Here is a 14,746-nt window from a genome sequence, read left to right on the forward strand (position 1 = left end):
AGTGCTGAACCCACAATGCATGTGTTTTCATAACACTTTCCTCTACTACCAGTAACTCCGATATAATATAATAAAAATGACTGGTCTTTGCGAATTCCAGAGAGAACGGGTTATGCACAATGTCAGCGTCCTAGAAGAATGATTGTTTGTAAAATTCATTCTTTATTTCTACACTTGACGTCTAAACTTGTTGTAAAGTTTCCCATATAGAGAAGGCGGCACATAATATAGCGAATATTTTGCTCAGTTTTCGTCACTGTTCGATCTGCTAGCTTTCATAATGTCATACTCCCAACCAGTTTTCGGAAACCTTGCAGGACCACTTCATAATGATTCAGTTGACTTAACTAGCTTTAAAGTGACTACATCTGTAGATTCGCAGAACTTTTTGGAAAAAAAAATGTTATATTTATGTGAAATATAAAAGCGATTGTTAGTTTCCGTTTTAGATGCTTTATCACTTTTCAAAGAAATGCAATCTCTTCATCACAACTCTCACAACTGAAGTACAAATTGAACAAAAATCGCTTAATACAAAATTGTTAAGTTTTGAAAAAAAAAATGTTTACGAAAATTCGAATTTCTGCTACGCAAATGCAAAACATTAAAAATATTTTTTCTGGCTGAATAACGTCAAAACATGAGAAGTCAGGTATACAGTGCGTCCAAGAATCAACGAAACCGAATATCATTGCAACTTTTTGTGAACATAATCATAAATTGTTTAATGAGATGCACATGCATGAATGGAAAAAATACGCTTCTCTTTCATAATTGTGATACACAACTCAATGTTCATAATTCATGCATAGTCGACTGAGTTATAGAACAATGGACAGTGGTTCTACCAAATTTTCATTTGCACGAGCAAAATGCGATTTCGAGTGAGTTTTTGTGGACGTTTATGAAATGTTCATGATCTAAACATCCATAATATTTTCTTCTTTCATATTTATGAGACCTTTATGGGTAAAATATGAATGACGCATGCTCGAGAAAAGCTGCTTGAAACATATTATATTTTTATCTATTTGAAGGAATATTCGGAACCCCCCCCCCCCCAACAAAACAAAACAAAACATTCAGCTTTCCCGACTTAGCAGCAGAAAATGGATTCAACATCTGCGCGAGTGAATTCACACAAAACTACAGCGAATATTGTTCGGGAGGGGGTTCGCAGCCGGGAATACTTCATGGGGACGGAACAGCCTTCATAAATGTTGTCATTTATTTGAAATAAGCTGTGGGGCTCATACCAATTGAATACTAATATCGGCATTCTCGGCGTGGAGTCTATCGGAAATCAATATTAAAATAACAATAATACTAATTTTGTTAGTTTTGTACCTCAAACTTCTCTCGCAGTCTTTTCATTCCTCGCAATACTTTTTACTGGCAAGCATGGTTCGTCCTTGTTAACAGAAGTGGCGGAACAATTTTGAAGGGGGAGGCGAAGCAGAAAAGGGTGGGTACATTACTTATTTTATCATTAAATATATGCACTTCTGACACTTCAAAGGTACAAGTACAGGGCAGAAAGTGTTTGTTTTTTTTGGGGGGGGGGGGAGGGACTCGGTAGGCTTTTAATGTTCGTCATCCCCCCTTCCAACATTCCGCAGCTGCGCCCCTATTTTATCAAATCACTTCGAGAAACACTTTTTTTTATGTACAGTATTATTATTGATATAATCCAAACATAACACATTCAATAAAATTAAGCCAACCGTATCTTACTAACGCCCTGTTTTAACAGAACGCTTTGGCCTATACATACGCCGACAACGTATCACGTCCAGAGAACAAAATTGTAATTTCTCGCCTCGGGCAATATGACCGCAGTCTGAGAGAGCAATATTAGGGATCGTGGAGCAGGGATTGTACAAACGCAGGGAAATGTACAAATCTTGAAAATTGCATCAACGGGAAATGTAGGGCCTAAACGTTTTGCCCGAAATATTAGTGCTATATGAAGACTGAAGTTTCTTGATTATGGCGAATCCAGGAGTGCCTGAGCTGATCGGGACTGGGTTCGTCATTCCGAAATGAAATCTAAAGTTTGTCATTCCGAAGGTTCGTTACTTCGAAAAAAACAACAACAATAAGTTCGTTATTCCCAATTTAAGATTCGTCGATCAGAAAATGAAATAAGGTTTGTAATTCGTCAGTGACTCACCCAAAGGTTCGTTAGTAGGCCTACGCACTCAACATGAGTTTCCATAATCAAAACACACGATCACCGGCTTGTCTACATCTTGCAAATCATGGAAAAAGTATATGTACCAGAATAATATTCGTTTTACCATAAAGACCTCAGGACCAAAACTGTGGAACTCACTATACCCCTGGTATGCATATGGTGAATCAGTGTTTCATCTATGAATGTATATCAATTCAAGTATAGGCCTATTCAAGAAGCTGCTATCAATGCACTGCAAACAGTAAGATTTACCTGAATTTTTGATCGGGGATAGCACTATTCTTGATTTATTTACTAGGAGTATCATTAACATGGACCTTACTTTTTTTTTTTTTTTTTTTTTTTGGGGGGGGGGGGGGGGGGGTTCTTTTCAATTCATCTCCATGGCCGGCGCCACGTTTTCAAAAGTGTGTGTGTGTGTGGGGGGGGGGGGGGAAGCACTTCAGACTTCTGGTACCACTTCCGGGTTTCATCAGCTAACAAGCAACCCCCGAAGAAAAAAAAAAAAAAAAAACCACCCCCCAAAAAACAACAACAACCCCCCCAAAAAAAAACAAAAAAACAAAACAACAACAACAACAACAACAACAAAAAACCCAACTTCTTACCGCGCTCTCACACTTCAATGTTTCCTATCTCTCTCTCTTTCTAGTGCCACTTACGCACTTCCGGCATGTCCGGGGTAAAAAAAAAAAAGAAAAAAAAAAGTGGGAGGGGGGGGGGGGCGCAAAGTGGTGACACCTTATGCATTCCTTTGTATGGTGCAATAAAAGTTGTTTGTTCCGCCGGCCCATTTTGTGTAGGCCTAAGTGTGTGTGTGTCCAGGGAGGTGAGACAAAATTGATGTATGCTAATGCCTACGTATTCTTTTTTTTTTTTTTTTTTTTTGGAGATGTTTTATATTCCTGTGCATTGAAGGAGAAATTATTGTGCAGTTTCTTACCCCGTGGAGCTAGATTTGAACTTCACTCAACCAAGGATCAACTGCTGACAACTTTTGAACTCTTCTTGAAAGATTGGGTAGGAACATTTGGAAACTCCTACCAATATGGGTGCCTGGAACAAAACACAGCATTCATTCTTGCTTGCATTTTTTGCAACCGTATGTATTCTTCTTGTGTTGACCAAAGACCTGCAAGTAAGTCAATATCAATCCATTGAATCCTTTGAATCTGATTGTGTGAAGGTGGCAGTGTGTGCATCCCTTGCTAAGGGGTCAAGTGCTGTACCTGCACGTCTCCTTGAATTCAGCTCAAGATCTCCAAGCCATCTTGTTATTCTACTTTTACTGAGTGGCCAAATTGAGAGAAATCCAGGGCCATCTACAAACAATGCCCAATCAGACTACCCATGTGCAGTATGTCAAAAGGCAGTCTTTAATGACGATGCTGCCATCCTTTGCGATGCTTGTGGATATTGGTGTCACATTTCATGTGTGGGCATCTCACCAAACTCGTACCAATGCCTTGCTAACAAATCAGGGAGTTTCTCTTGGCTATGTATCAACTGTGGGGAACCAAATATTGGTTCCAGTGCTTCATTACTGGGACTGGATTTTACTCACTCAAATACCTACTCACCATTGAGTTGTCCTTTTGTGATGAAAGTGGTGTTGATGGGAATAACCTCCAGCCTACTTTCCCATAAACATCTACTCCAACATCTAGTCGTACTGGTCAAAATCGTCTCCAGTTTTCCCCTGACTCGTCTACTCAGAAACGAAAACCCAAACGAGGAATCAAAGCAATGGTTTTAAATTGCAATGGGTTAAAAAGTGGAACAAAGATAGCAAATTTTCAGGCAACTATAGAGCAACACAAACCAGATGTTATCTTTGGCTGTGAATCAAAGCTTGACAAAGACATACCAACTTATTCAGTTTTCCCCACCAACTATCTGGTTTTCCGCAAGGACAGGGACAAACATGGCGGAGGAGTCTTTCTAGCCATTGACAGCTCACTGACGGTCAGCGCATGCCCAGATTTCGATGCGGACTGTGAGCTGCAGTGGTGCACAATCCAACTAGCTAACACTAAACCGACCCTAACAAAAAAGTCCTGTGGTACTCCCTGTGGTACTTGTCGGTACCACACAATGTACCACACACTTGTAATGTTACCACAGGAACTGTGTGGTACTGTACCACAGGCTTGTAAGGTACTCCCTGTAGTCAAACAAATTGTCCTGTGGTATTTTGGGACGTATACCACACAACAGTACCACAGGACAGTACCACATGAATTATCCTGTGGTATTTTGGGACGTACCACAGGAGAGTACAACAGGAAAGTACCACAGGATAGTACCACAGGACAGTACCACACGACTTGTTCTGTGGTATTTTAGGACGTACCACAGGACAGTACTACAGGGCAGTTCCACAGGACAGTACCACAGGAAAGTACCACAGGATAGTACCACAGGACAGTACCACAGGAATTGTCCTGTGGTATTTTGGGACGTACCACAGGACAGTACCACAGGATAGTACCACAGGACAGTACCTAACGACGTGTCCTGTGGTATTTTGGGACGTACCACAGGACAGTACCACAGGGCAGTACCACAGGACAGTACCACAGGACAGTACCACAGGAAAGTACCACAGGATAGTACCACAGGACAGTACCACACGACTTGTCCTGTGGTACCCTTACGAAAAAGTCCTGTGGTACTCCTGTGGTAATTACCACAGGACGGTACCACAGGACAGTACCACAGGACAGTACCACAGGACAGTACCACAGGAATTGTCCTGTGGTATTTTGGGACATACCACAGGACAGTACCACAGGAATTCCTGTGGTATTTTGGGACGTACCACAGGAAAGTACCACAGGACCGGTACCACAGAACAGTACCACAGGACAGTACCACAGGAGTTCCTGTGGTATTTTGGGACGTACCACAGGGCAGTACCACAGGAATTCCTGTGGTATTTTGGGACGTACCACAGGGCTGTACTACAGGACTAGTACCACAGAACAGTACCACAGGAACTGTCCTGTGGTATTTTGGGAGAGTACCACACAGGATAGATCGAAAAAAAAAAATCTGGGAGACTTTTAGCCACATTTCAAGGAATATTCCTGATAGGTGAGTGATGGATTTCAGGACAAACATGGCCCTACTTAATAACCTGTCCTACTCCTAACATATAACCTCAAACGAGAGTCTACTGGCCAATTGCCAATCTAGTCCTATAATAGATCTATATAGTCATATTCTATTCCTAGGTAGCCATCGACCCTATCAGTACATATATATATGGCCGTCTATCCGTAAAGCATTAAGGCATGGTTACTAACTCGATTATACTTTATTATCAAGATATGAAATTACACTTTCATAACAAAATCTATGATATTGGGATTAACATAACATAATTAGACAATCTTTCATAAAGTTCGAAGTAAGTTCCATCATTAATACTTTGACTTTTTAAGTCATATATGTATTTTCTAAAATCTAGAGTGCTTTTTATGAATATTCATGAGCTATGTAAAAATTTGTACCACAGGAGTACCACAGGAGTACCACAGGAGTACCACAGAAGTCCTTATGAAATTTCTCATGCTTTACATCAGCACTTTCAATAAATAGGTATACTGTAGGAGTATAGGACAGGATAAGTAATGGCAAATCAATTGTTATAATTCACAGCATAACTCATCTATCAATTAATCGAGGAATATCAATATGTGCTTTTTTGTTTGTATTTTTGTTATAAATTTCAGTTGATTCTGCCTTACAATTTTCCTGTGTGGTACTCCTGTGTGGTACTGCTGTTTGATATTCTCCTGATGTGATAGTCCTCTGGTATAAAATGTTCAGAAAAAAAAAGAATATCCTTTAGCATTTTTCTGTGGTACTTACAAATTGAATTTGCTGTGTGGTACTTCTGTGTGGAATAGCACCATATTATGATTTTCCTGTGGGATTTTGGACAGTTCCTGTGGGATTTTGGACAGTTCCTGTGGTACTCTCCTGTGGTATACATCGAAAATTACCACAGGAATTCCTGTCGTACTGTCCTGTGGTACGTCCCAAAATTCCACAGGACAATTCGTGTGGTACTGTCCTGTGGTACATCCCAAAATACCACAGGACAAGTCATGTGGTACTGTCATGTGGTACTATCCTGTGGTACTTTCCTGTGGTATTGTCCTGTGGTACTGCCCTGTGGTACTTTCCTGTGGTACTGTCCTGTGGTACTGCCCTGTGGTACGTCCCAAAATACCACAGGACAAGTCGTGTGGTACTGTCCTGCGGTACTATCCTGTGGTACTTTCCTGTGGTACTGTCCTGTGGTACTGTCCTGTGGTACTGCCCTGTGGTACTGTCCTGTGGTACGTCCCAAAATACCACAGCACAAGTCGTGTGGTACTGTCCTGTGGTACTATCCTGTGGTACTGTCCTGTGGTACTGCCCTGTGGTACGTCCCAAAATACCACAGGACAAGTCGTGTGGTACTGTCCTGTGGTACTATCCTGTGGTACTTTCCTGTGGTACTGTCCTGTGGTACTGCCCTGTGGTACTGCCCTGTGGCATGTCCCAAAATACCACAGGACAAGTCGTGTGGTACTGTCCTGTGGTACTATCCTGTGGTACTTTCCTGTGGTACTGTCCTGTGGTACTGTCCTGTGGTACTGCCCTGTGGTACTGTCCTGTGGTACGTCCCAAAATACCACAGGACAAGTCGTGAGGTACTGTCCTGTGGTACTATCCTGTGGTACTGTCCTGTGGTACGTCCCAAAATACCACAGGACAAGTCGTGAGGTACTGTCCTGTGGTAATATCCTGTGGTACTGTCCTGTGGTACTGTCCTGTGGTATGTCCCAAAATACCATAGGACGAGTCGTGTGGTACTGTCCTGTGGTACTATCCTGTGGTACTTTCCTGTGGTACTGTCCTGTGGTACGTCCCAATATATCCCAGCCATGGCAGACACTGGGTGCCAGAGCTGCCTCGCCGGTCTGAAGGTCCTCCACCGCCTCGGGCTACGCCAGCAAGATCTCATTCCAGTTACCATGGAGATGCACACTGCAACTAATGGTGGCATTACGATCCTTGGTGCTGTTCCTCTACGCCTATCGGGCAGGAATCCCCTTGGCCACGTCGTCGAGTCTCGGCAACTGACTTACATCACAGACAATTCTGACAAGCTCTTCCTCAGCAAAGAGGCCTGCATCGATTTGGGGATCATCCCTGACAGCTTCCCCACTCTTGGCATGGCACCAGGTGCACCCCAATTGGACAAGGCCGCCACCCTTAAGGAGGCCCCCGAACGGATCGCCTGTACCTGCCCTCGACGCCAACTGCCCCCACCGCCTCCTACCGAACTGCCATTCCCTGCAACTGAGGCAAACCGGGTGAAGCTCCAACAATATCTCCTTGACTATTACCAGTCCAGCACATTCAACACGTGCGAGCATCAACCCCTGCCGCTCATGGACAGCCCCCCTATGAAATTGATGGTGGACCCAGATGCGGAGCCAGTCGCCCATCACACGCCTGTGCCAGTCCCGCTCCATTGGCGGGATGCCGTCAAGGCTGGCTTAGATCACGATGTACAGTTGGGTGTACTGGAACCCGTCCCCATTGGAGAGCCCGTTACCTGGTGCCACAGGATGGTGGTGTGTGCTAAGAAGGATGGTAAACCACGTCGAACAGTTGACCTCCAGGCTCTCAACGCACACGCTACTCGTGAAACACATCACACACCATCGCCCTTGATCCAGGCACGATCCGTTCCTCATGGCAAGAAAAAGACCGTACTTGATGCATGGAACGGTTATCACAGTGTCCCCTTATGTCCCGAGGACCGACACCTCACCACCTTCATTACTCCGTGGGGCAGGTACCGCTACAAGACAGCCCCTCAAGGGTATATTGCCTCTGGAGACGGATACACCAGGCGGTATGATGAGATTGTCTCCAGCATCCACAACAGGACGAAATGTGTCGACGACGTCCTCCTGTGGGCTGACACGCTGCGGGACAGTTTCTTCCAGGCTGTCGAATGGCTGGATATCTGCGGCCGCAATGGGATCACCCTCAATCCCAAGAAGTTCACATTTGGTGCAGATGTCGTGGAATTCGCTGGATTTGAGATTACTCCAGACAGTGTTCGCCCATGCCAGAAGTACTTACAGGCAATCCTTGACTTCCCTACGCCTACTGACATCACGGACGTGCGCTCCTGGTTTGGTCTTGTCAATCAAGTGTCCTATGCCTTCAGTATGATGAGAAGATGCTACCATTCCGTGAACTGTTGAAGCCTAAAACACCCTTCGTGTGGACTGCAGCCCTCCAGAGAGCATTCGACGAGTCCAAAGCTGCTATTGCCAGTGAGATTGAAGAAGGTGTGCGCATTTTTGACCCAAGCAAACCCACCTGTCTTGCCACGGATTGGTCCAAGGATGGCATTGGCTTCTGGCTCCTGCAAAAACACTGCAGCTGTTCAACGACGTTGAACCCTTCTGCTGCAATTCGGGCTGGATCGAAGATCACCCTCGTCGGCAGCAGGTTCACTCATGCCGCTGAGACACGCTATGCTCCAGTGGAAGGCGAAGCCCTTGCTGTCGCTGACGCCCTGGACAAGGCGAGATATTTTGTCTTGGGCTGTGAGGACCTCATCATAGCGGTTGATCATAAACCCCTCCTCAAGATCTTCGCAGACCGTGCCCTTCAGGACATCCCCAATCCCCGCCTGAGGAATTTGAAGGAGAAAACCCTGCGCTACAGGTTCCGCATGGTTCATATTCCCGGCGTCAGGCACCGTGCCACAGACTGTCTTTCTCGCCACCCAACTGGTGAACCTGAAAAACTGCACCTGCCTGACGACATTGCCACGATCGCATTGACCCCCGCCACGTTCCTGCATTCCGCAACCCTCATGACGGGTCTCCGCACCATGACCCCCCACGACAACTCTGTCGAGGTTTGCATGCTCTCCTCTGTCACATGTGCCCTGGAATCACTCCACTTAAAATCAGTCACGTGGGACAGGGTCCGTACTGCCACAGCCAGTGATGACAACATGCAGGCGCTCCTCAATGCTATCGAAGCTGGCATGCCGGAATTTCGTCATGAGCTCCCCACAACTATCCGGGAATACTTCCCTTTCCGTGATGCACTTTCTGCAGTTGATGGTATCATCCTCTACAAGGATCGCATATTGTCATTCCACCATCTCTCCGGGAGGAAGTCCTGGCTCATCTGCATGCTGCACACCAAGGTGTCACCTCCATGACTGCCAGAGCGGAGTCCTCCGTCTTTTGGCCTGGGATCACTCCAGCCATCGCGGCCCTCCGTGCACAGTGTCACCAATGCAACAGGATTGCACCCTCCAACCCGAGCGCACCACCAACTCCTCTGCTGTCTCCGGCCTACCCCTTCCAATGTGTCTGCGCAGACTACTTTCACTACAAAGGCTGCAACTACTTGGTCATTGTAGACCGCTACTCCAATTGGCCAATCGTTGAGCAATCCACTCAGGGAGCACCTGGACTCATTTCTTGCCTGCGACGGACATTCGCCACCTTTGGGATTCCAGACGAATTAGCATCAGATGGTGGACCTGAATTCACGGCAGTTACCACGCGCTGCTTCCTCAAGGACTGGGGTGTTCATCACAGACTTTCTTCTGTCGCATATCCACATAGCAACTGTCGGGCTGAGGTAGCCGTCAAATCTGTGAAGCGCCTTATCATGTCCAACACCAGCCCTACAGGTGCCCTGGACACTGACGCCTTCCAACGTGCCATGCTACAGTACCGAAACACGCCCGATAGGGACACCAAGTTGTCTCCGGCTATGTGTGTCTTTGGCCATGCCATCCAAGACTTCATCCCTGTTGCTCCTGGCAAATACTTACCGCACCAGGCATGGCGTGAAACCCTGGTAGCTCGGGAAGAGGCACTTCGCACCCGCCACATGAGAGATGCGGAACGTTGGGCTGAGCATACCAAACGACTCCTCCCCCTTGCTGTTGGAGACCATGTCCGGATTCAGAATCAGACAGGACCACATCCACTTAAGTGGGACAGGACCGGGACTGTAGTTGAGGTCCGACAGTATGACCAATACGTCATTCGGGTTGACGGTTCTGGGAGGGTCACCCTCCGTAACAGGAAATTCCTTCGGAAGTATGTCCCTGTTCAACAGCGCCCACCCTTACTGACTATGGAGGTCGACATCTCTGCTCCTCACCGGCCAGCACCCATACCCCTCTCCAACACTGCGAGATGCGTACCACCCTCACCACACCCAACCGGCGCTGCTGATGTTCCCCACTGCAACCCTGAACCAGTTCCCAGTGATCCTCCACTTCAGATGACAACCAGTGATGCTTCTCCTAGACGGCATCATCTCCATACGGCCATCCCCCCTACCGCTGACTGCCCAGGGACGCCACGCGAGACACCTCCCACACCTCCTGACCCGCTTCCAGCTCCTGCACTCGTCGCTTCCCCCTCGCCTGGCATCCCTGCTGCACCCCGACGCTCTGCCCGTCGCACCAGACAGCCTGCTTGGCACGCGGATTACTCCATGTGATTTCAGCCATGCAGTTCCCTTGAAATTGTTGTTGTGTTCCTGCGTTATAGTTGTGCTTACCAGCAGTTTTGGATTCTGAACATTGTTCTAACTTTGGTTTGTTTTCGCGTTCCTACGTTCAGCGTTGTTATTATGGATTTCACTCTTTTGCCTACGGAACTTTATGGACCTACATTTGTATTCCCAGCGTTATTATTACCACACCGCGGTATTACTGGATCAGTCTTTGTCACGTTTTGGACTCTTGACATTTCTTCACGCCAAAGACTTGGGGGGAGATAGAGGATTACATTACTCATCAGTGCATCTGCCCTTCTCTTTCAACCTGCAGATACCGTGTTCATTGTTGGCTATAGCACCTGAAGGTACGCAGCTCTGAAACAAAGAGACAGAGTTCTTATTTAGCACTGGCGTTGAGAAACAACTTCAACAGCTGAACCCGTCAAAGGCTAGTGGTCCAGATGAGATACCCCCTAGGCTATTTAAACTTATAGCCCATGAGATTGCACCAGCCTTGTCCTTCCTCTACCAACAAAGCTATGACAGTGGTGTGATTCCGCCTCAATGGAAGCAAGCATTTGTCACGCCAATCCACAAATCTGGTGACAGAAGTGATCCCTCCAACTATCGTCCAATTTCCTTAACCTGTATATCCTGCAAAGTCATGGAACATATCATGCTGAGTCACTTATCCAAGCACATAGCAGTAAACAACATCTTTGCAGACTCCCAGCATGGTTTTAGACAAGGCTTATCAACTACAACACAACTCACTTCTGCTGTCAATGACTGGTCTCAGACACTCCAAAATCGCAGCCAATCTGATGTCATCTTTCTAGACTTCCAGAAAGCCTTTGACAGGGTGCCACATGAGCGACTTTCTATTAAGCTACGCTATTATGGCATTACTGGAGAGTCTCTCAACTGGATATGTGCTTTCTTGGCTGATAGGTCACAAGCTGTAGTCGTTGATGGAACCAAATCATCGTGGAAGGAGGTCTCATCAGGAGTTCCGCAGGGTTCCATTATTGGCCCTACCCTCTTTCTACTGTTCATCAACGACATCCAGGATGGCATGTCGTCACCCATCCGTCTGTATGCTGATGACTGTGTGACTTATCGGGAAATTAGGTCAGAAGATGACTACAACACTCTACAACAAGATCTCCAGACATTATCATTATGGTCATCCAAGTGGCTCATGAATTTCAACATCAAGAAGTGCGGAGTAATGTCAATCACTCGAAAACGCAATCCTAAAATCTACAAATACCACCTTCATAATGGTGTAATTCCAAGAGTTACGGAGTATAAATACCTTGGAGTAACTGTAACACCTGACCTACGCTGGAATACACACTGTCAAAACATCAGATGCAGGGCCAGCAAGACCCTGGGACTTATACGCCGAACATTGCCATCATGCTCAAAGGAAGTGAAGTGTAGAGCCTACACAGCATTGGTTAGGCCTAAACTGGAGTATGCCTCTGAGGTTTGGAACCCTCACACCTTGACGTCCATTAACAGCCTCGAACAAGTGCAGAGGGCAGCAGCCCGGTTTGTTGCTGGTGACTATAAAACAGATGGTCTACATCATCTACCCGTCTGGTGTCGGCACACGGATGGAACACGTTACACCACCGGCGACTCCTGGACCAATGTTCACTTTTTTACAAAATCCACTATGGAGTGGTAAGCCTACCATTGCCCTCAGCGGTTACCCCTGCAACCTACTATGGAAGGAACGATCATGACCTCAAGTTCAACATAGGGTCCTACCCAAGACAACTATTGATGCATTCAAGTATACTCATTCTTTCCAAGGACAATTTGGATCTGGAACCGCCTACCTAGTCAAGTTGTACATGCCACCACCTTAACAACATTCAGAGAAGCTGCTCTCCCATGTATTACAACCCTGCAGCCTTCTTCTGGATCACTCATCCTTTAAAGGAGGATGCATTCAGATTTTACTCGCACAGTGCACACTTTTATTGTAAATAGAGATCATCACCATGGCACCTCCCAATGGCACACATGTGTAGTTTCATCCCAGTATAGCTTCTTTGAGCTGCGAGAGGGATTACAGTATCAAGTATCAAGTATCAAGTATCTTGTATCAATTTTATTCGCACTGTTTAATCAGGGTCTCGCTTTCATAAAGCTTATTGAATTATCAGTGACAACTGCCACATTTCTATGACAAATTAGCTCTTAGCCAATCAGATGCAAGGATTTCAGTATAGCTTACTATGTATATGACAACTTGACTGATAACAAGTTTTATGAAACGGGGCCCAGGGCACCCCAGCTGTCCCAACACAAATTACCTGTTTGTATTAACTTCTCATAGGCCTATATATCCTGCTTTGATCAGTGTATAGGCCTACAACTACTAGTGGTAGAAATTATAGACTCTAGATGCATGTCATGTTCCATGTAAATATTCACCTCTGTATTTGCGATCTGACTGGAATGGATGCATTTGAATTGAATTGAATTGAATTGAATTGAATTGAATTTGATTTTGATTTGATTTGATTTAATTCTGCATTCAAACAGATACAAATTGAATACAAATTTCTAAAGTAAAATATACACTATTTTTCAGTAAATGACAGAGATAATGAACGCAGGAGACCACCATCGTAAGCGATGAAAGGGGAAGGCTAGTAACTGATCAGTGGGAATCAGTCACTGACCAGGGACGCTAACCTGGAAGCATTAAACTGCACATTACTTGAATATGAGACCATTCTGAAGCAAATCATTTTCACACAACAATAGATATACAATGAACTCTTGAATGAATCCCATAAGGATTGGAACAATCATCTCCCAGCATTTCCACTGATTCCCACTGATCAGTTATATACTAGCCTTCCCCTTTAAGCTTGAAATGGATGGGGGCCTCATTGAAGGCTATATACTTGTCATTTTTGGATCATACATGTACATTTTCCGTAGATTTTTTTTTAAAACTTTGTTTTTGTTTTTGTTTGTTTGTTTTTTGCTTTTGCCATTGTGTTACTAGTATACTGTATTCTGCGCCCACGCACTTATCACCGATGCTAATCCACGGCGCCGCCGGTTGTGTGTGGCAGCAGCGGCGATTTATCTTTCTTGTGCTGAATTTGTGCGCATGCGTGGCATCTAGAGTATTGGCGTCGAACACACTAATGTGACGTCAAAACATTCATCTTTGCCACCAAAATACTGTAAGTTGTTGTTTTGCTATATTATTTTAAACATTGATACCGTTTATTACACATATCTGAAGTACATGGGAAGCCGAAACCTTCGCCGTTTTAGCCTAGTGCCAGAGTAAATTCTCGGTGAGAACTGCAGTGTCAGTCCCATACCTTGCATTTTGTGTCGATGTTTAATTGCATGCCAGTAAAATTTCGTTCCAGTCATGTCAAAAGCCAGTTAGACTCTAAATGTTCTAATTTAATGCACCATAGATCCAAGGCCGTTTAATATGGCCATCGATATCCTCTGCAGATCAAGACCGGGGATCAAGGGGACCACTTCTGTGACAATGTATGCCAAATGACAAATCCTAGGAAAAAGAAACGGTTTTCATGACAGTTCCAGGAGTGTGTAGGCCAACGTTGCTTACTTGCTAACCCTAGGTCATCATTTTCTTCAAAATACATTCTTAACGGGAATCATTCTCAGGGGTAGCGAATGCAGAGTTAGCAGGAGAGTGCACAAAAATCATACCTCTTTAAAACCTTTAAAGTCTTCTGGAGGGGGAGGGGGAGCAGTTGAATTGCATTGCCATTGGAGGAAGGGATTTAATATTGTTTGATATTAAAATTGTTATCATTATTATTTTCTTTTAGCAAATAGATCACTACTAGAAAACCTTCTATACCAAGATGTTTGATAGTGAGTGCAGTACACATTTAAATTCTGGATGATTTCTTGTCATTTGCATTTGTGCTTCATACTTAAGAAATTTCAATCTTTCTACTGTTGATTTGT

This window comes from Diadema antillarum, unplaced genomic scaffold (assembly GCF_040938485.1).
Source record: "Diadema antillarum isolate AM-2024a unplaced genomic scaffold, OU_Dant_1.0 seq00000129_RagTag, whole genome shotgun sequence".
NCBI classification, from domain to species: Eukaryota; Metazoa; Echinodermata; class Echinoidea; order Diadematoida; family Diadematidae; genus Diadema; species Diadema antillarum.